This window comes from Bubalus bubalis, chromosome 24, assembly GCF_019923935.1.
Source record: "Bubalus bubalis isolate 160015118507 breed Murrah chromosome 24, NDDB_SH_1, whole genome shotgun sequence".
Taxonomy (NCBI): Eukaryota; Metazoa; Chordata; class Mammalia; order Artiodactyla; family Bovidae; genus Bubalus; species Bubalus bubalis.
In genome coordinates, this window is record NC_059180.1 from 13,422,157 (window position 1) to 13,441,613 (window position 19,457).

Consider the following 19,457-nt stretch of genomic DNA (forward strand, 5'->3'; position numbering starts at 1 on the left):
AATTTCATATATATTTTTAAATGGAAACTTCAGAAGTATATGAAACAGTTCAGAAAATTCCAGGATGTATAAGGATATGCAGAACTTATTTCTTTTAAATGAACTCTTAAAAAATATTTATCAAGGAAAATTAACAAACCACTCTTCAGAATGTCACTCAATCTATGGATTTCAGTCTTTCTTTGTTCCTGTATTTCCAAGATTTGATCTCCTAACCTAAGTCAGCAGGGATTCCTTCCTCCCAACACCAATGCTTTCTCTTCTTTAGCAACACTACTGCAGGAGTATGAGAGCAACACTCAAGTGAAAATAGTAGAGATGAAGGTTTCTTCAAAAACACATGCCAAGGAGAGATGGACAGACTGAACCCAAAATCCTGACACTCCTCATACTTAGGGTGCTCTCTTAAGTATTCTGCACTGACAGAAGCTTCCTGAAAGAAAAATCCAGTATGTCAGCACTTAAACTAAATTTAATAGAAACTATGTATTTGGGAATGAGTTTGCTTTGAAATCTTATTATAAGCACAAAATTTACTCCGGAAAGAAATTGAATTATAATAGATTTCAGACAATGGCTGTCAATCACAGACCCAGGTGCTCACAGTGTACCAAAAGGGAAAGATTCGTGAGAGCTGATATTCCTATTTGTGGTGGTCCTGGGGCATCACTCAGCATTTTACAGACCCCTGACACTCCATGGCTCAGATACAGTGACTTCATTTGCAGTAGAACACTCAATTCACCATTAGGCTGAAGAAAACGTTTGCGAAAATTTTCCAAGGGTTTCTGGCTATGGGTAGATAGATTCCACCCTGTGTCTTGCACTGAACGCAGCTGCAAAATCTGGACAGAATGCCTGCAGCAGCAATTTGAAGATTCTGAGAAGTAAGCAGTAGTGGAGGAATTAGGGAAGAAGATCTGTATTTGAAGTACCACGAAACCAGCAAAGAGTTTACTGTCTTTTTCCTGTGATATTTCCAGGCAAGAGGCACTATGGTGTGAAGCCTGGGAGTGGACCTTGGTGTGGACAGTGAGACCCCAGGAGGCTCTCTAGTGTTGGCTTTGGGTGTGGAAAGGGGGTCTGTCAGTGCTCAGAAAGGGTGGGGGAAATACTGAATGTCACTTCCCCATTTCCTCATGCCCCAATCTGTACGATCCTAAAATCTCTGAGACGGGGGGAAAAAAACCTTCTGCTTTGATCAAAGGAGTCATTGTTTCAAGGAGGGAAAAATCCCTGATGATTTTCTCTTTCTGTTTTTCCACCGTTTGAATCAAGTGGGTGTGCATGGAAAGAGCACAATAAAATGGGACAAATAAAGATCCCAATTTCTGACTGTAGGAATAAAAAAACAAAAGAATTGAAAAGTGTCAGGAAGGTCTGAGAGAGTGAAGAGCTTGGCAAAGCTCCTCCATAGTATTAGTTATGAAATCCCAGGCTTACTCACACACTGTTCATGCAGCATACCCTAAACAGCTTACCATAAACTGAACGGGGAAATTAAACACTACTCAGATCCCAGCAGGGCCAGTGGGGTGTGCACATGCAGAACAGATCTGAATAGCTATACAAAAGCTTTGGAAGCTGGACAGTGGAACCATAATCCCAAGAAAATTGGTCAGAATTAGTGGCCTCAGTTCAGTTCAGTTGCTCAGTTGTGTCCGATTTTGTGACCCCATGAATCGCAGCACGCCAGGCCTCCCTGTCCATCACCAACTCCCAGAGTTCACCCAGACTCATGTCCATCGAGTCAGTGATGCCATCCAGCCATATCATCCTCTGTCGTCCCCTTCTCCTCCTACCCCCAATCCCTCCCAGCATCACAGTCTTTTCCAATGAGTCAACTCTTCGCATGAGGTGGCCAAAGTACTGGAGTTTCAGCTTCAGCATCATTCCTTCCAAAGAAATCCCAGGGCTGATCTCCTTTAGAATGTACTGGTTGGATCTCCTTGCAGTCCAAGGGACTCTCAAGAGTCTTCTCCAACACCACACTTCAAAAGCATCAATTCTTTGGTGCTCAGCCTTCTTCACAGTCCAACTCTCACATCCATACATGACTACTGGAAAAACCATAGCCTTGACTAGATGGACCTTTGTTGGCAAAGTAATGTCTCTGCTTTTGAATATGCTATCTAGGTTGGTCATAACTTTCCTTCCAAGGAGTAAGCTTCTTTTAATTTCATGGCTGCAATCACCATCTGCAGTGATTTTGGAGCCCCCAAAAATAAAAGTCTGACACTGTTTCCCCATCTATTTGCCATGAAGTGATGGGACTAGATGCCATGATCTTCGTTTTCTGAATGTTGAGCTTTAAGGCAACTTTTTCACTCTCCTCTTTCACTTTCATCAAGAGGCTTTTGAGTTCCTCTTCACTTTCTGCCATAAGGGTGGTGTCATCTGCATATCTGAGGTTATTGATATTTCTCCCAGCAATCTTGATTCCAGCTTGTGCTTCTTCCAACCCTGCGTTTCTCATGATGCACTCTGCATAGAAGTTAAATAAGCAGGGTGACAATATACAGCTTTGACATACTCCTTTTCCTATTTGGAACCAGTCTGTTGTTCTATGTCCAGTTCTAACTGTTGCTTCCTGATCTGCATACAGGTTTCTCAAGAGGCAGGTCAGGTTGTCTGGTATTCCCATCTCTTTCAGAATTTTCCACAGTTTATTGTGATCCACAAAGTCAAAGGTTTTGGCATAGTCAATAAAGCAGAAATAGATGTTTTTCTGGAACTCTCTTGCTTTTTCCATGATCCAGCGGATGTTGGCAATTTGATCTCTGGTTCCTCTGCCTTTTCTAAAACCAGCTTGAACATCTGGAAGTTCATAGTTCATGTACTGTTAAAGCCTGGCTTGGAGAATTTTGAGCATTACTTTACCAGCGTGTGAGATGAGTACAATTGTGCAGTAGTTTGAGCATTCTTTGGCATTGCCTTTCTTTGGGATTGGAATGAAAACTGACTTTTTCCAGTCCTGTGGCCACTGCTGAGTTTTCCAAATTTGCTGGCATATTGAGTGCAGCACTTTCACAGTATCATCTTTCAGGATATGAAATAGCTCAACTTGCCTAAACCCAACCAACTCAACTCCCTTCTTAAACAAAAATATCAACATTCTCCATAGAATGTAAATAAGTCTCAGAGTCTCATAGGTAATATTCTAAATGTCTAGAAAATAATACAAACTTACTCAACATATGAAGAACAAGGAAACTTTCTATCTGCACAAGAAAATACAAACAGCAGATGCCAGTGACACATGTATTGGAATTATCTGAAAGAAGCTTAAACCAAACTATTATAGAAATACTGCAACAAGTGAGAGCAAATATCCTAGAGAGAAAAAAAGACAAATCTTCAACAAAGAAACAGATGATATAAATAAGAACCTAAATGATATTTTAGAGCTGCACAAAAAAGCACCAGTAACAAAACATCTCTATAGATAAGCTCAATTAAAAAATGGAAATGATAGAAGAAAGAGTTGATGAACTTAATTAGTATCAGTAAAAATGATGGATCCTTCTCCTCTCCTGTGATTAATGTCCATTCTATCTGAGTCATACAAGGAGATGAGAAAAGCTACAGAGAAGAAAAAACATTTAAAGAAATAATGATTGAGAACTTTCCAAATTGGTTAGCCAAAATAAACCACTAGAGTTAAGAAACTCCATGAATCACAAATAGGGTAAACCTAAAGAAATACAAGCTCAGAGACATCATAATCAAATTGCTGATGAGTAAAGACAAAAAAGTCTAAAAATCAGCCAGAGTGAAAGGATGCATTACCAACAAGGAAAAGTGAAAGTCACTCAGTCCTGTCCAACTCTTCAAGATCCCATGGACTATAGTCCATGATCCAGGCAAGAATACTGGAGTGGGTAGCTGTTCCCTTCTCCAGGGGATCTTCCCAACCCAGAGATTGAACCCAGGTCTCCCACATTGCAGGCATATTCTTTACCAGCTGAGCCACAGGGAAGTAACAAGTCAAGTGATGGCGAACTTCTCATCATGAAACATGGAGGTCTGCAGAAGAGGAACAGAGTATTTGAAGTGCTAAGAGACAGACTTTCCAGTGATCAGTGGTTAAGACTTCAAGCTCCCAATCAGCAGTGGCAGGTTCCATCCCTCACTGGGGAACTAAGATCTCACACAGCACATGGCCAAAAATTTAAAAAGAAATCAATGTGCTAAGAGAAAAGAATTGTCAATTCAGAATTCTACATCCAGTGAAAATATCTTTCAGGGATGGAGGCAAAACAAAGACATTTCATATGAAGAAAAACAGAGAAATTCATTGTCAGCAGACAAAGAAACTTCCGCAGAGAGAAAAAAAATGATACCAGAGGAGAACTTAGAACATCCAAAGTAAAGGAATGGTAATATCTGGGTAAAGGTGATAGACTATCCTTATCCTATTCTATTCTTTAAAAAAATGCTTGCCGATTGAAAACCAAAAATTACAACATGTCTGGTGGAGTTTTCAATGTCAGTACATACAATATATAAGCTCTAAGCAAATAAGACAAAAGAAATGGATTGATTCCTTAGATAATACAGAACTCACCAAAAATGAATAAAATGACATAAGCTGACTAGTCCTATTGAAGTAATTGCATTCATAATTTGAAACTTTCTGAAAAAGAAATCTAGAGGCCCAGATGGCTGCATTGGCAAATTCTACCAAGCATTTATGGAGAATAGTATCAATTCTACACAATCTCTTCCAGAAAAATAAAAGAGGAAGGAACATTTCTCAGCTTATTTTATGAGGCTAACATTACCCTGAAACCAAAACCAGCCAAAGACATTACAAGGAAAACACACAAAAAACCAACAAACAATCTGGAGTCCAGTATCTCTCAGGAACTTAGATACAAAGGATTTGGGGGGCATGATCAAGCAGTTCTGTACTTTGAATGTGTTCATGGTTCGAAGAGCTGACTCATTTGAAAAGACCCTGATGTTGGGAAAGACTGAAGGCAGGAAGAGAAGGGGAATACAGAAGATGAGATGGTTGGGTGGCATCACCGACTCAATGGACATGACTTTGGGTAAACTCCGGGAGTTGGTGATGGACAGGGAGGCCTGGCGTGCTGTGGTTCATGGGGTAGCAAAGAGTCAGACATGACTGAGCGACTGAACTGAACTGATGGTTATGTGAGTCTACACGTTAAAAATTCACAGAACTGTACAACCAAAAGAAGTCAGTCATACTGTATGTTAATTTAAAAATCAAAATTAAAAAGACGAAATCTTCTAAGGCTTTAACTCTCAGACTGCATGACTTAGCAGGCTTTAACATTTGCAAAATCATGTAAAATCTTTCAAAATGGTATGAGGTGATGCAATGTAAGAAAAGGGAGTTGGTGGTCTCCTGGGAAAGGGCCCGTCTGGAAAATGTTTGGAGAGAGGAGCCTGGTGGGCTACACTCCATGCAGTCACAAAGAATCAGACGCAATTGAGCACGCACACATACCAGCCTTGAGTGGCTAAACTAAACCAGCCAAAAACTCTTATTATCTCCAGACTTATCGTGAGTGCTAATAAAAAGTTATATTATTCCATGTTCTGGCAGCTGAAAATGTATAACTTGAAGAGTAAGCCTGGATATATATTTGAACTACTCTGAACAGCTTTTATTGATGAATTGGATACACATCTTGTTAACAGAAGAAAATCAGGGAAAACCATGTTTTTCTCTATAAAGATTCTATAAACCATCAAGGTGTAATTGAACCTTTAACTGAGAAAACTATTCAAAGCCAATTCGGGTAACAAACAAACCACTTTTGGCAGACACTTTTGTGGTCCAGATGGACAATTCTAAACAATCCAATTAGATTGGAAAACTGATCAAATTAGGTGGGGAAGGGTTTGGGAGCCAGCTCATTTGGCTATGCTAGATGGTATAATCCTGCTGAAAACTATATTTTGCAATAAATGTATTATTTTAATGTAGGAAGAGGTGTTTGTAAATCCTGGCATCAAATCTTCAGACTCAAGGTCATTTCCTTCATGCTCCTTGATGCAGGACCCCTACATGTCCAGTGAGTGTTTACTCAGGCATTTCAGTTCAGTTCAGTTCGGTCACTCAGTCGTGTCCGACTCTTTGCTACCCCATGAATCGCAGCACGCCAGGCCTCCCTGTCCATCACCAACTCCCGGAGTTCACTCAGACTCACGTCTATCGAGTCAGTGATGCCATCCAGCCATCTCATCCTCTGTCATCCACTTCTCCTCCTGCCCCCAATCCCTCCCAGCATCAGAGTCTTTTCCAATGAGTCAACTCTTCGCATGAGGTGGCTACAGTACTGATTTCAAATTCATCTTTGAAAAAAAATTCTGACCTTGGTTTTAGGTGGTTCTTGCGCTAGGAGTCGGACATGACTGAGCGACTTCACTTTTACTTTACACTTTCATTCATTGGAGAAGGCAATGGCAACCCACTCCAGTGTTCTTGCCTGGAGAATCCCAGGGACGGGGGAGCCTGGTGGGCTGCTGTCTCTGGGGTCGCACAGAGTCAGACACGACTGAAGTGACTTAGCAGCAGCAGCAGTAGGGCTACTATTATATGTGTGGTCATGAACAGACATCAGGCTATTACATCTCAATGACCTTGGTCACTTATACATCTAGAATCTTAAAAAAAAAAAAACCCACGAGCTACCTTTAAATCAACAATACAACCTATCCTCAAATCTTGGCCAACAATTTCAACTCCTAAGTCTAAAAAAAGTGTAGTGTGACTCACTCAATCGTGTCTGACTCTTTGTGACCCCATGGACTGTAGCCTGCCAGGCTTCTCTGTCCATGGAATTCTCCAGTCAAAAACACTAGAGTGGGTAGCCCTTCCATTCTCCAGGGGAATCTTCCCAACCCAGGGATAGAACCTCATCTCCTTCATTGCAGGCAGATCCTTTATTGGCTGAGCCATTGAGAGGTGACTCTGAGGCATTGTTCTAAAGTGTGTTCCCACTATAATTCAATTGTCTATGGACTGCTGGAAATGTTAGTACTGAAGAGTTATGGCATGTCTTTCTCTACGTCAAACTTTGCTTTCCCAGAAGCAGCTTTCATCCATTGACTTTTATTCTAGTCCTCAGGAGTCCCCCAGAAATTGTTTAATTCTTCAAGCAGGACAGCTCTTTGACTATCAAATGGCAACGTAAAATATTTGAAGACAACTCTCATGACCTCCCGGAATCTTCTCTACAAAGCAAGCATTCCCAATTCCATCTGATGCATCAGAGAACATGATCTGGAGTCCAGCTAGCATCCTGGTCCTCCCTGCCACATGTGCTGTATGGGATCTTAAAATTAGGAGGCCAGAACTGAAACCCATACTTCATCTGTGGTCCAGTCAGTCAGGGGAGAGGCGGATAATGACTTCTCTTGTTGTGACACAATACCTCTAATTACACAGCCTGGAAATACCATTCCATCATTCTATGGATCCACGTCTAAGCCAGTGCCAAGCATCTGCACCTGTGCTTAGAGCTGTCCCTCTCTTATCATGCTTTTCACTTCCTGTTCTTGCATCGCCGGTTGTTAGGAGGCAAGGGCAAGGCCTTACAATTGTTTCTGCTCGTCTCAGCTTGTTGGATTCAGCCTAATTATTCCAGCCTGTCAAGACCTTTTTGGATCCTAATCCCATCATGCACTGGCTTCAGCAAATCACTGCAAAGATTTTTGAACAAAATAAAGTTGGTGGCAAAGCCCCGAGGTGTGTTGCTGGGAACCTTCCCTTGAGCACAATTATTCATTCAGTTACAAATTTACCTAATTTTAGTTTAGCATTCAGCCTATCCTTTTCTAGCTTGTCCATTAGTACTTTTCCATATAAAAATTAACCAGCTGAATTTGGTGAAACTCAAATACACTCTTTCTAAGGCAGTCATTTCCCATACTATTCAGGACATATATATATTTTTTTTTCAATAAAAGCAAATGCTTCCAAGATCAAGCATTCTTTTCTGTTTATTGCTGTTTAACCAAATTCAACCATACGTGAACTGATCTGCCTTTGGAGACAATCACACTGTGAATTTTAAAAAGGTTTCAAACATTCACCAACAACAATAATAAAATTATGATGGAATTCTGTGTGATTTGACTTCTACAAAGGCCAGTGGAAGTGTCAGAAGTCAGTAAGGACCAACCTTTGAGAACTCCCCACTCTAGGACACCTGTTTGCCCTGGGGTATCTGATGATACATGGAAACTATCTAAGGACTCCTGAGGGTCATTATGGACATTGCACACCAGTAGTGGAAAGGGACGAGCTCCCAGTGTTAGAGGCACTCAGGTTCAGTGTGATCCAGGCACATGTTCCAGAAGAGGGCACCCCGCCAGACCGAAGGAGTTAGGCAGCATTAGATCCACACCTTTACTGGGCACTTTGACAATAGCAATGATGAAATGAGCTTACACCTTTGATCACTTATGTGGCAGACACATAAGAAATTGAAACACCCAATTAATTTAACCCTCACAACAACCCTAGGAGGTTTATAGACAAGAAAGTGAGCACAGAGCAGCCAAGAGTCACTGAAGAGGACTTACTCAATATGTACTTACTCCTCCAAGTAGGCTGAGCTGAAATACTGGTTTGGCCAAAAGGTTTGTTCAGGTTTTTCTATAACATCCTAAGGAAAAACCTGAACAGACCTTTTGGCCAACCTAATAGAAAGACAGGCTACTTCGATGTTTTTGTCCAGTGATGGGAAGATGAGAAAATAGAGGCAGAAATTCAAGCTGTCTGAGGTCTACACAGCCAAAATGGGTCCTTCACATCTTCCAAGCTTCCAAAACACTTTAGAGAGCAATATTTTGTAGGGAAAAATTTATCTGTATCAGGTATCTCTCAAAAAAAAAAATGTATAGAGAATTGGTCAATAAGCCGCTTTGCTAAGGAGGAATGGGCATAGGCTGCCCAGTGATGTGCTGAACAGCCCACCCTGTCACGTGTCCATGCATCACATGGCGTGGGCAGTGGTCCATCAAGGGTTGGCCTCAGTCCACCTCTGCCATCTCTCTTATTTTCATAAAGTGGTTGATACAAATCAGAGGTCAAGGGAGAGGAAATTCAGCCAGTTCCATTCCACCTCCCAAACTCTGTGGAGTATCTTAATTTTTCAAAATGTAATCCCTCCATTTCTCTTTATGTCTAAGTGTGTGGTCTATTAGTCATTGTTTACACGTCTGGCTCCCCTACTAGACGATGAGTTAACTAGACTAATTCAGTCATCTCATTAGCACCTACTAATTTGTGTCCACACGTTCACGAATAAATATCATCCTGAATCAAACCTCAAATAATCTATTTTGGAAAAAAATTCAGTGGAAATTTTAGAAAACAACAACATGTTTTGGCTAAAAAGGACAAGGATGGTGGAGAATAGCAGTCTCTTTACTTTTTAAAAAGTATGCACTTCCATCAGTAGAGGATTTGAAAACACACAGGACATTCAGTTATTCATAAATTAGATGCATGACAAAGTTCCACATTCTTCTTGATTTTAGATTAAAAATACATATGAGGAATTCCTAGTACTTTTTTACCACAACACAGTGGATTTTTTTCCACACCCCCTGGACTGCCTTCACACCACTTGGATTCCAGTGGTACATATCGTGATGAACTTGAAAGGATCCTGGATGATAATCATGGCTTTCCATTAATTACTTGTTGACCTGGGTCCAGTCATTCCTCCTCTTTTCACATTATTTTCCATATTTTTCTATTGGACTAATGCTCACTTAGCTACCTTACTCAAGATAGTTAAAAAAAAAAAAATTCTGAAAAGGTTAAACCATAACAATGATGCAAAATAATGCTATTAAAAAAATTTTTAATGTGGACTATTTTTTAAAGTCTTTATTGAATTTGTTACAATATTACTTCTGTTTTATGTTTTGGTTTTTTGGCCTCAATGCATATGAGATCCTAGTTCCCCATCAGGGATGGAACCCACACTTCCTGCACTGAAAGTTCAAAGTTTTAACCACTGGTCCAGGGAAGTTCCAAACAACACTATTTTTATTATCATGATTTTTATATTGATAATTGCAGGAAAACTGGGGATGGGGGGGAAGACACATGGAGAACTCTCAGAAGTAGAAGTAGACTTATTCTAAGCTGCAGTAGAGTTCAGAACAATTTTTGAGAACAGTGAAAATCACTTTCCCATTAAGGACAATTTGACTTGTCAACCAGGACATCAGGTATCAAAGCACATGAGGAGCACAGGTGACACTGAGTGGCTGAGGACCCATGGGGTGAATTAGACTTCACTGGAACCAGCCTGATGACCCCATCAGAACTCTCTGACTGTGGAACGGGTGGCCGTAGAAGGTACTAGATTCAAGCAGCTGCTGCTCGGGCAGACATCAATCAAGGACAAGTGGGACGTTTGCCTGTAGTGAGTAGCATCCTGTATAAGCTTCCTGTGGCGGCTGTAACAAATCATCACACACTTGGGGGCCTACAACAACAAAAACTTCTCTGACAGTTCTGGAGGCCAGACACCCAAAGTCAGCATCACTGGGTCAAAATCAAGATCACTTCCTCCAGAAACACTTCCAGGTTCTGGCATCTGCCTGAGTTCCTTGGTTTGTGGCTCCATCACTCTCATCTTTGTCTCTGTTTCCACATGGCTTTCTACTCTGTATGTGCCAAATCTGTCCTCTGCTTCCCTCTTATAACCCCGTGCTCTGTGACAACCTAGAGGGGTGGGACGGGGCGGGAGGTGGGAGGGAGGTTCAAGAAGGAAGGGACATATGTATACCTATGGCTGATCCATGTTATGTATGGCAGAAACCAACATAATACTGTGGCTTCCCTGGTGGCTCAAACGGTAAAGAGTCTGCCTGCAATGCAGGAGACCCAGGTTTGATTCCTGGGTAGGAAAGATTGTAAAGAACATAATATTGTAAAGCAATTATCCTTCAATTAAAAATAAATAAATTTATTAAAAAAAAAACTTTCCACACACACACAAATATAAGAATAGATGTGGGACTTCCCTGATGGTCCAGTGGTTGAGAATCTGCCTGTCAATGCAGGGGACATGGGTTCCATCCCTGGTCCGGGAAAATCCCATGTGCCCCAGAGCAACTAAACCTGTGCAAAGCAACTAGTGACCCCACGTGCTGTAGGGCCGGTAATCTCCTCAACAAGAGAAGTCATCGCAATGAGAAGCCTGAGCACCCCAAGGAAGAGTAATGCCTACTCGCCACAACTAGAGAAAGTCTGAAAGCAGCAACAAAGACCCAGTACAGACAAAAATATATAAATAAAAATTTTAAAAAGAAGCTGATCTTTAAAAAAAAAAAAAAAAAAAAAGAATAGGTGTGAAGGCACTTAGGGTCCAAACTGATCATATAGGATTATCTCCTCAGCTCAAGATTCTTCACTTAATCATATCTTTGAAGATCCCTTTCCAAATAAGGTAACATTTTTCAAGTTTCAAGGCTTAGAACCTACTGTCTTTGGAGGACCACTTTTCTGTGTGCATTCTGCTCTCCAGTTCTCCTTACCCTTTGTTAGGGAAATTAAATAGTCTTGTTTAGGCTTCAGAGACAAAGCAGAGCAGCCTCTGACCCTGCTTCTAATCTGCCTAGATGTTGCCCTGACTGGGAGCGACTGCCTGCTGCGAGTGCAAGACTGGCAGCACCATAGATAAGACGGGGGAGGAATCTTAAGATTGTTGAGACCCTGGAGAGGGCCTAGCCAATCAAGCCCCAGGCTTAGCAACATTCCAAGTTTTACACAACAAAACAAACAGCATTAACATGAAACCAGGCTTGCAGTTTGGTCACAGATTGATGAGAGGACAGTTTGCTTCTGTCCTGGGATTATAAATGGGAACTGAACTGCAATCTGAAGTCTCATCCATGGAGCCGATGTGCTGCCTGGGACCCTTTTCCCAATTGAGACTCCAAATGTGCTGAGACACAGGACTTCTCAGTGCTGATTAAGTCTGGATGTTGGTTAAAACCCAGTTTGGTGATGTATTCTCTGCTCTTTCTATTTCTCTTTTCTTTTAAGGTTAGTATGTTGAAAAGAAGTTAGATAATTCTCTAATAAATATCTGTATTATTTATTTGTACATAATGAGTGGCTTATTTTGTTAACAGATCCTTCGAACCTGAGACAAAAGTGAAAACTTTTGGCAAAACACCCTGAGATCCTACGATCGTTTGGTTAATGCATATGCAACAGCACAAAAAAGCAGGCTGTTACATAAACGGCATAATGAGTTTAAAGCTGTCAGAGAGGAGGCAGAGACGGACCGTGGCCTCCTGAGGGTGTACAGAGGTCCCCATAGAGAACGTCCTTCCCGTGAACAGAGCATCTGTCCCTAAACCCCGTGGGGCACAGAGGACAGTCTTGGTGCCTGACCGTCCTCAAGCAACTCCCGCCAGCCCTGGGCTGTCCCAACCTCTTCTCCCTTCCACCTGATCTTTTCTAATTGCTTGAGGAAAAACTCTTGTCACTACAAAGCAAAAGGCCTCTCTGTCAAGACCAGTTTGGTCAGCCAGCCACAATGACACATGTGAAGGGAGAGGGCAGATGAAGGTGAAATGCTGCCACAAAGGCCGAATACTCATTACCTTCTCCATCTCTTTTCTTGCACTTGCACTAGGTCATCATTTTCACACTGCTTCCTGAGGATTCCAGGCAAGAACAGGTGAAGTCTGCTCTGGGCCCGAGAATTTGTCCAACTGTCCCAAGCCCTCTAGGAGGCTTCCCCTGGCCTGGCCTTCTCTCTGCACGGAGGCCTCTGGGACCCAGCTGGGTTCCTCTCCATGACAGGGAACCTCAAACATGGACTATATCCCTCCCGCTCTGGATCACTGTTTGTGATTCATGAATCTCCTTCACCTCTTTGGAATCCACTTAACATCTCTCCCTTCTCTCTTCTTGAAGAGGGAGGAGTTTCCTGAACATATTACAGGTCTATGAAGCAGGACTTACTTTTTGTATACAAAACTTGTCATTTGAGATCAAAGGGACCCCAAAGCACCAGTTTCAAAATCTGATGTAAAATCCTGGGTTATAGATTTTAACTGTCCGCTCTTAGCTTTTGCAGCTTCTTTCTGAGGGGACCAGACTCTGTCATGTGTTTTACACCCCCGCCCCACCCTGATGACTGTTTCTTAAGTCTGACTGGAGGTTTGGTTCAATAAACCTTGTGAAATTAAGCAGAAGTGCTTCCAATCCCAAGGCCTGATTGAACTCACCTGGAAAGTCAAAACAGAAGCAGGTGGAGAGCCTCCCATCAGTCCTGATTTCTTTCTAGTTCCCCATGGCTCCAAGAACCTATAATTCTAGGCTACAAGTGTGGGTGTTAAACTTTAGCCTGGGGGAATGGGCATCATAAGATCATAAGAGTGTTTCTCTGGGAACAGAAGAGGTAGGATTAGAGTTTCATTTAGTCCCTCTTCCAAAAGTTTTTGTTGAGCACCTACCATGTTTAAGGGGTCGGGTAACCAAGGGAATCAAAGTCAATATGCCAGGTGCATGCAAGCACGCTAAGTCACTTCACTCGTGTTCGACTCTCTGCGACCCCATGGACCAGCCCACCAGGCTCTTCTGTCCATGGGATTCTCCAGGCAAGAATACTGGAGTGAGTTGCCATGCCCTCCTCCAGGGGATCTTCCTGATCCAGGGATCGAACCCATGTCTTTTATGTCTCCTGCATTGATAGGTAGGTTCTTTACCACTACACCCACCTGGGAAGCCCTAATAACGCCAGAACCCTACACTTAAGATGCTGACCATACCAAATGGATAGAGAAAACATGTATACATATAAATATAGAAGTATGATTCAGCCTTAAAAAGGGAAATTTTGCCATTTGCGACAATATAAATGCTATTATGCTAAGTGAAATAGATCAGACAAAGTCGAATACTACACAATCTCTTTATATGCAGAATCTAAAAGAAATCAAATGCATAGATACAGAGAAAAGACTGGTGGTTACCAGAAGTGGGGGTGGGGGGGTGGGGGGGAGGTGGGTAAAATGGGTGAAGGTAATCAAAAGAAAGGTACAAACTTCCTAAAGATAAATAGGTCCTGGGGATCTAACAGACAGCATGGTGACTATAGTTAACAACACTGTATTGCATATTTGAAGGTTGCTAAGAGAGAAAATCTTAAAAGTTCTCATCACAAGAAAAAAATGCATATGGCGATGGATGATAACTAAACTTATTGTGATAATCACATCACACTACATATCAAATCATTACACTGTACACCAAAAACTCATACAACTTATGTGCCAATTATAGCTTCATAAAAATTAATACATAAGAAAAGAAGCTGACTATCCCACAGAGGGCAATAAACATGAGTCCAACTTCCACATCAGTCTTTCTTAACGAGACAGGTAAGACCAGCCTTTGGTCAGTTAACTGAGAAGGTAAACCAGAGAGGTCACATCCAGTCATGCTAAGAGTTCAGAGAAAGAAAATATCACATTTGGACTCATGAGGAAAACCACTTCCAGAGAGAAGATGCAGTCCAAGCTGGGCTGCAGAGGTGAGGCGGTGCCCTAGTCATACGTGTAGGACCCCTCAGGGCCCACGTCGATGAGTCTGTGTGGCCAGCTCCCCACCATAAAACGAATTGCGCAGCTGCCGGTTTTATGGGAAACCCTGCATCAGATACGGTTTCTTCACATCCTGCTTGCCAAGTGCACAGACATTCATCTATTCTACTAATCAACAAATATTTACAGAGTATCTATCACATGTCAGGCACCATGCTAGGAGCTAGGGGTGCCAAATGTAAATTTGAGTAGAACATGCTTGGGAGAAGGTTAAAATTTCATGAGACAAGATATATTTTTTAAAAGATTTATTGCGGGGAGAAGGGACACGGTATACGGCTGAGTCTCTTTGCCATCCACCTGAAACTGTCACAACACTTTTAATTGGCTATTGTTGTTTAGTCATTAAATTGTGTCCAAATCTTTTAGACTGTAGCCCAGCAGGCTCCTCTGTCTGTGGGATTTCCAAGGCAAGAATACTGGAATGGGTTGCCATTCCCTTCCTCAGGGGATCTTCCCAACCCAGGAATCAAACCCGTGTCTCCTGCACTGGCAGGCGGATTCTTCACCACTGAGCCACCAGGGAATCCATAATTGGCTATGCTCTGATATAAAATAAAGAGTTTAAAGAAAGATATAAGGGTTACAGTTAGGTGCTATAAAAATTGAAGAAAGGAGACATTGCTTCTAGCCAGGCAGGAAGGAATTAGAGAAGACTCTGTGGAGGAGAAAGCATCTGAAAATGTGAACTCACGGCCATGGGAAAGAAAGATGCTTCAGGCAGAGATAACAGTGATGTATTAGTCAAGGTTCTCCAGACAAGAAGGACACTCCAGGACTGGAGATGTGCTGGAACAGGGAGGCACTGGGCATGGCGTGTGCCCTGATTTGGACAGACAATAGGGCAAGGGTACCTGAAGCAAGAAAGATGCCCACTCAACTCTGGATGAGTTCTGACCAGTCCTAGGATGAAAGGAGGATTGTGCTCAGCACATCTGTGACATCAGGAAGGCAGCTGTGAGCCACTTGCTATGCTGTGGAAAGGTCTCATTGGCAAAGCTGGAGAACCACTTCCACAATGACTGAAAGTGGCTTCGAGGTCACTGGACTGGACCAGGATCCTGGACCAGCCAGAGGCAGGGAAAAGTTTAGAACCCACCTCAAAAAGTCTCCAGCACTCTCTCTCTTTTGCACAAACCCTCAATTCCCAAATCCCTTTTCCTCAACAGGGATCTTGCCTTCATTGTAAAAAAGTCTATAGAGATGAGTATGTGTGTGTGCGCGTGTGTTTATATCCCAGGATCTCAAATAGACAGGCATGTGTCCAAGGGGACAAATGACACGGGTAAAATAAGAGCTGTGCTTGTATTTGACTGTCTTGCACCCAGTGACTGGCAGGCAGAGAACACCCAGAGCATCACAGACTGTTTTCCAGTAAAATGCTGCTCTTCCTGTGTCCCTGGTGGCCCAGATGGTAAAGAATCTGCCTGCAATTTGGGAGACCCAGGTTCAAGCCTTGGATCAAGAAGATCCCCTGAGAAGGGATAGGCTACCCACTCTACTACTCTTGCCTGGAGAATCCCATGGACAGGGGTTACAGTCCATGTGGTTGCAAAGAGTTGGAAACGACTTAGCAACTAACACTTTCACTTTCCTATGTCTACTTACCTGGTAATTGTAACCTGCAGATGACTGGAAACCTCTAGTCTCCTTCTTGCCTAAAACCACCCTCCCCTGTCAAGCTCCAGGAGAATTGTACAGGCTTCCAGACAGTTTCCAAAATGAAGTTGTGCGGGGCCCACAGGTCTGTGTCTGGAAGGCACCGTTACCATGGCAACCCTAGCTAATGAATAGTTATGTAAATGAGGGGGAAATTTATTCATCTTTTGCCAGTTGTGTTAAGTGCCTGCCCTTTTTGAGGCTTGGGCAAGTGAGGGGTGGAATGTTAGAAAAGCATACGTTTCCTAAAATTTTGGTGAAATGTTTGCCTTCAGAGCATACCATGAGAAATGATTATTTTTGGTGGTGCCCCCATCAAGCAATTTATTTACAGCTACCTACTCTGAGAAGGCAACCAGGATTAAATAAAAACACATGCAACAGGCCACCTGTACTTAGGGCCCCTCAGAAAAAATGGCAGCAAGCATTTAAATCACAAGCAGTGAGCCCAAATTTTGATCCACGTGGGTGATTTGTGTCATAAGTAAGGCTTAAGAGACTCCAAGCTATCCCGGCAGCCAGACTAACAGGGCCTGCCTTCCCTCCCCTGATTCCTAATTAAAATGCCCTGAAAATCCACAAACACACAAAAACTGGCAACAGCAATTTATCCGAGTGAAATCCAGAGGCCAAATCTGCAGACTATCAAGTAAGCACACTGTCTGGAGGTGCGCCCGCTGGGTAAGAGTAGTTCAGTCCTTGCGACAACTGGGAAGAAAACAGCCCCTCCTGCCCTGCAAATAAATTATGTTCCTGCAGGAATCTTCACCTGTATCATTTTGGGAGACCCGGGGCAATTTACTTAGTATCTCTGTGCTTCTACTTTCTCACCTGGAAAATGACATCAGTGAAAGAACCCACTTCATAAGGTTGTGAGGACGGAAGAAGTACTGGATGGAAGCTCCATAGAGGCGGGGATGTGGCTTCTTCAGTATCCCCACAGTTCAACGCCAAGTGCCTAGAATGTTGTGTGACACATTGAGGAGGTATGGACGAAGAAGGTCACCTGTTCCATCAGCAAACAAAGGATGTTGGGGGCCATCAAGCCATCAACCACTGTAGCTGCCCTGACTGTGCGACCTGAGGGGATTCAGGATGGAGAAAAACAAGATACTGGCCCTAGATAGGTAAGGTGCATATCAAAAGAATGATTTCAATGAGCCCAGACTCCTGTATCTTTCCACCCATAGAAAAGCACTAAGTTCATTAACTAAGATGTCTGGTTTTCTTTAACAGAAATCTTTCAATGTTCTGACTATCTGTTTGTTTGTTTTTTTTTAGCTCCTATTAATATATAACCTGGCTCCTCCCTTACCTCTTCAGAAGAGCCCCTCAGAGCTATCTGAGAGGCTGTCTCCTGGCTTAAGTCCTCAGCAAGTCCACTGAATAAAACACAATTCTCAACTTTTAGGTTGTGCTTTTTTTTTGGTCAACAGGGGTTTCTTAAGAGTCTAGGGAATGAATGAGTTGACTGTTTACTAACATTGAATGCAACAGGGAAAGGGTGTGAGGTGTGTACCAGGGGGAGTCCCCTGGGGTACTATGCCCTTGGGCCTTTGGCACAGGAGGAGAGATGTCTGCACAGGGGTGAAGAAGTACCCACAGAGCAGGGCACACTGGATGGAGATGTGCTGGAACAGGGAGGCACTTAGCAGGGTGTTTGCTCTGATTTGACAGAGAACAGAGTAGGCGTACCCGGAGCAGGAATGAGGCCCACTCAATCCAGTGGGACACTCGATGAGCTCTGGCTAGTCTGGAGACAGGAAAAGGGCTGTGCTCAGTAGATCTGAGACACTGTCAGTGTGGGCCACGGGCAATCCATGGGGCCTGTCTTTTGGCAAATGTACAGCTCAGGCCTTCTTAATTTGTTGCTCATTTGAGAACCAGTAAATGGTGTTCTATCTGTAGGGGTAGCTGAAAGGATTTTGCTTTAGGGTGGAAAAAGCAAATTTTACTGCAGAAACCACAAGAAATGTTTTTTTAAAGTATCTACTTCTTGTCCTCAGAGAATCCTAGAAATCATGGACTCAAACACAAAGCAAAAGAAGCTAGGATTGCATTTATGGTTGGAATGTGGAAAGCTCAGAGACCACCCTCCTCACTTGTAATAAGAACAAGCAGGATAAACCAGAAAGTCATAGTTTCTTTCTTTTTTTAATTCCATCCGAGAGCTGAGGGATCAAAGAAACTTAAACAAACTAAATTCCAGGAAGTGATGAGCCCTTCCAAGCAGAGAAGCACCACTGTCTGCTTTCATTCATGGTGCATACTGGGTTGAGGAGGAATCAGCCTGACTTCTAACAAACTTGCAGGGGCTGTGTGTGGGCTGCTGTGAGAGATTCGAATCCCAAGGAGCCCAGATGCAGAGCACTTACTCTCTACCACTTACCACCTGCATCCTCGGGACCTTCACTGAGTGACTGAAGCAAATGAGGAGCCCAGATGCAGAGCACTTACTCTCTACCACTTACCACCTGCATCCTCGGGACCTTCACTGAGTGACTGAAGCAAATGAGGTGCCCAGATGCAGAGCACTTACTCTCTACCACTTACCACCTGCATCCTCGGGACCTTCACTGAGTGACTGAAGCAAATGAGGTGCCCAGATGCAGAGCACTTACTCTCTACCACTTACCACCTGCATCCTCGGGACCTTCACTGAGTGACTGAAGCAAATGAGGTGCCCAGATGCAGAGCACTTACTCTCTACCACTTACCACCTGCATCCTCGGGACCTTCACTGAGTGACTGAAGCAAATGAGGTGAAAGCTGGCGGCAGGGGGCAGGAGAGCTGAGAGAACTCTTTCTGAGGCCCCCGGGCTTCACAGAGTGTCTGCACTTGTTCTCCAAGGACCAGGAACAGGCGGCAGAACAAAGACAGAGCTCCTACACAACTCAGAAAACCAGGCAAGCGAAGATAACACCCCTTAAGCTGCAGAAAACCTGGCAGCTCAGCTCTGAAGCAGACAGAGATCTGTGGGGTTCCATCAGGGCTGTCAGGACCGCAAAGTCCTGACACCCACCTCAGAACCTTTGAGACAGTAGACTGGGAGGTCCCAGGGGTGGCGGTAATGGAATAATGGTGAGTTACTGCTTAATGGCTACAGAGTTTCTGTTTGGGGTGACGGAAGAGTTTTGGAAATAGAGATTGGTTAAAGGTCCGTCTAGTCAAG

General features: G+C 43.1%; 1 protein-coding gene and 1 long non-coding RNA gene across 5 annotated transcripts in view; one reads left to right on the top strand and one right to left on the bottom strand.

Annotated features, from left to right (window-relative positions):
* CALN1 (calneuron 1) overlaps positions 1 to 19,457 on the bottom strand; it is a 422,349-nt gene that overhangs the window by 211,937 nt on the left and 190,955 nt on the right. The gene's annotated exons all lie outside the window — the stretch shown is intronic.
* Positions 16,696 to 19,108, top strand: LOC123331655. 3 transcript variants are annotated; one of them, XR_006548431.1, is made up of 4 exons: positions 16,696 to 16,965; positions 17,133 to 17,411; positions 18,291 to 18,964; positions 19,047 to 19,108. It is a non-coding gene; the product is annotated as an uncharacterized LOC123331655 (long non-coding RNA). The 3 variants fall into 3 exon arrangements; XR_006548429.1 differs by having other exon boundaries at positions 16,696 to 16,933; XR_006548430.1 differs by lacking the exons at positions 18,291 to 18,964; positions 19,047 to 19,108 and adding an exon at positions 17,566 to 17,625 and having other exon boundaries at positions 16,704 to 16,933.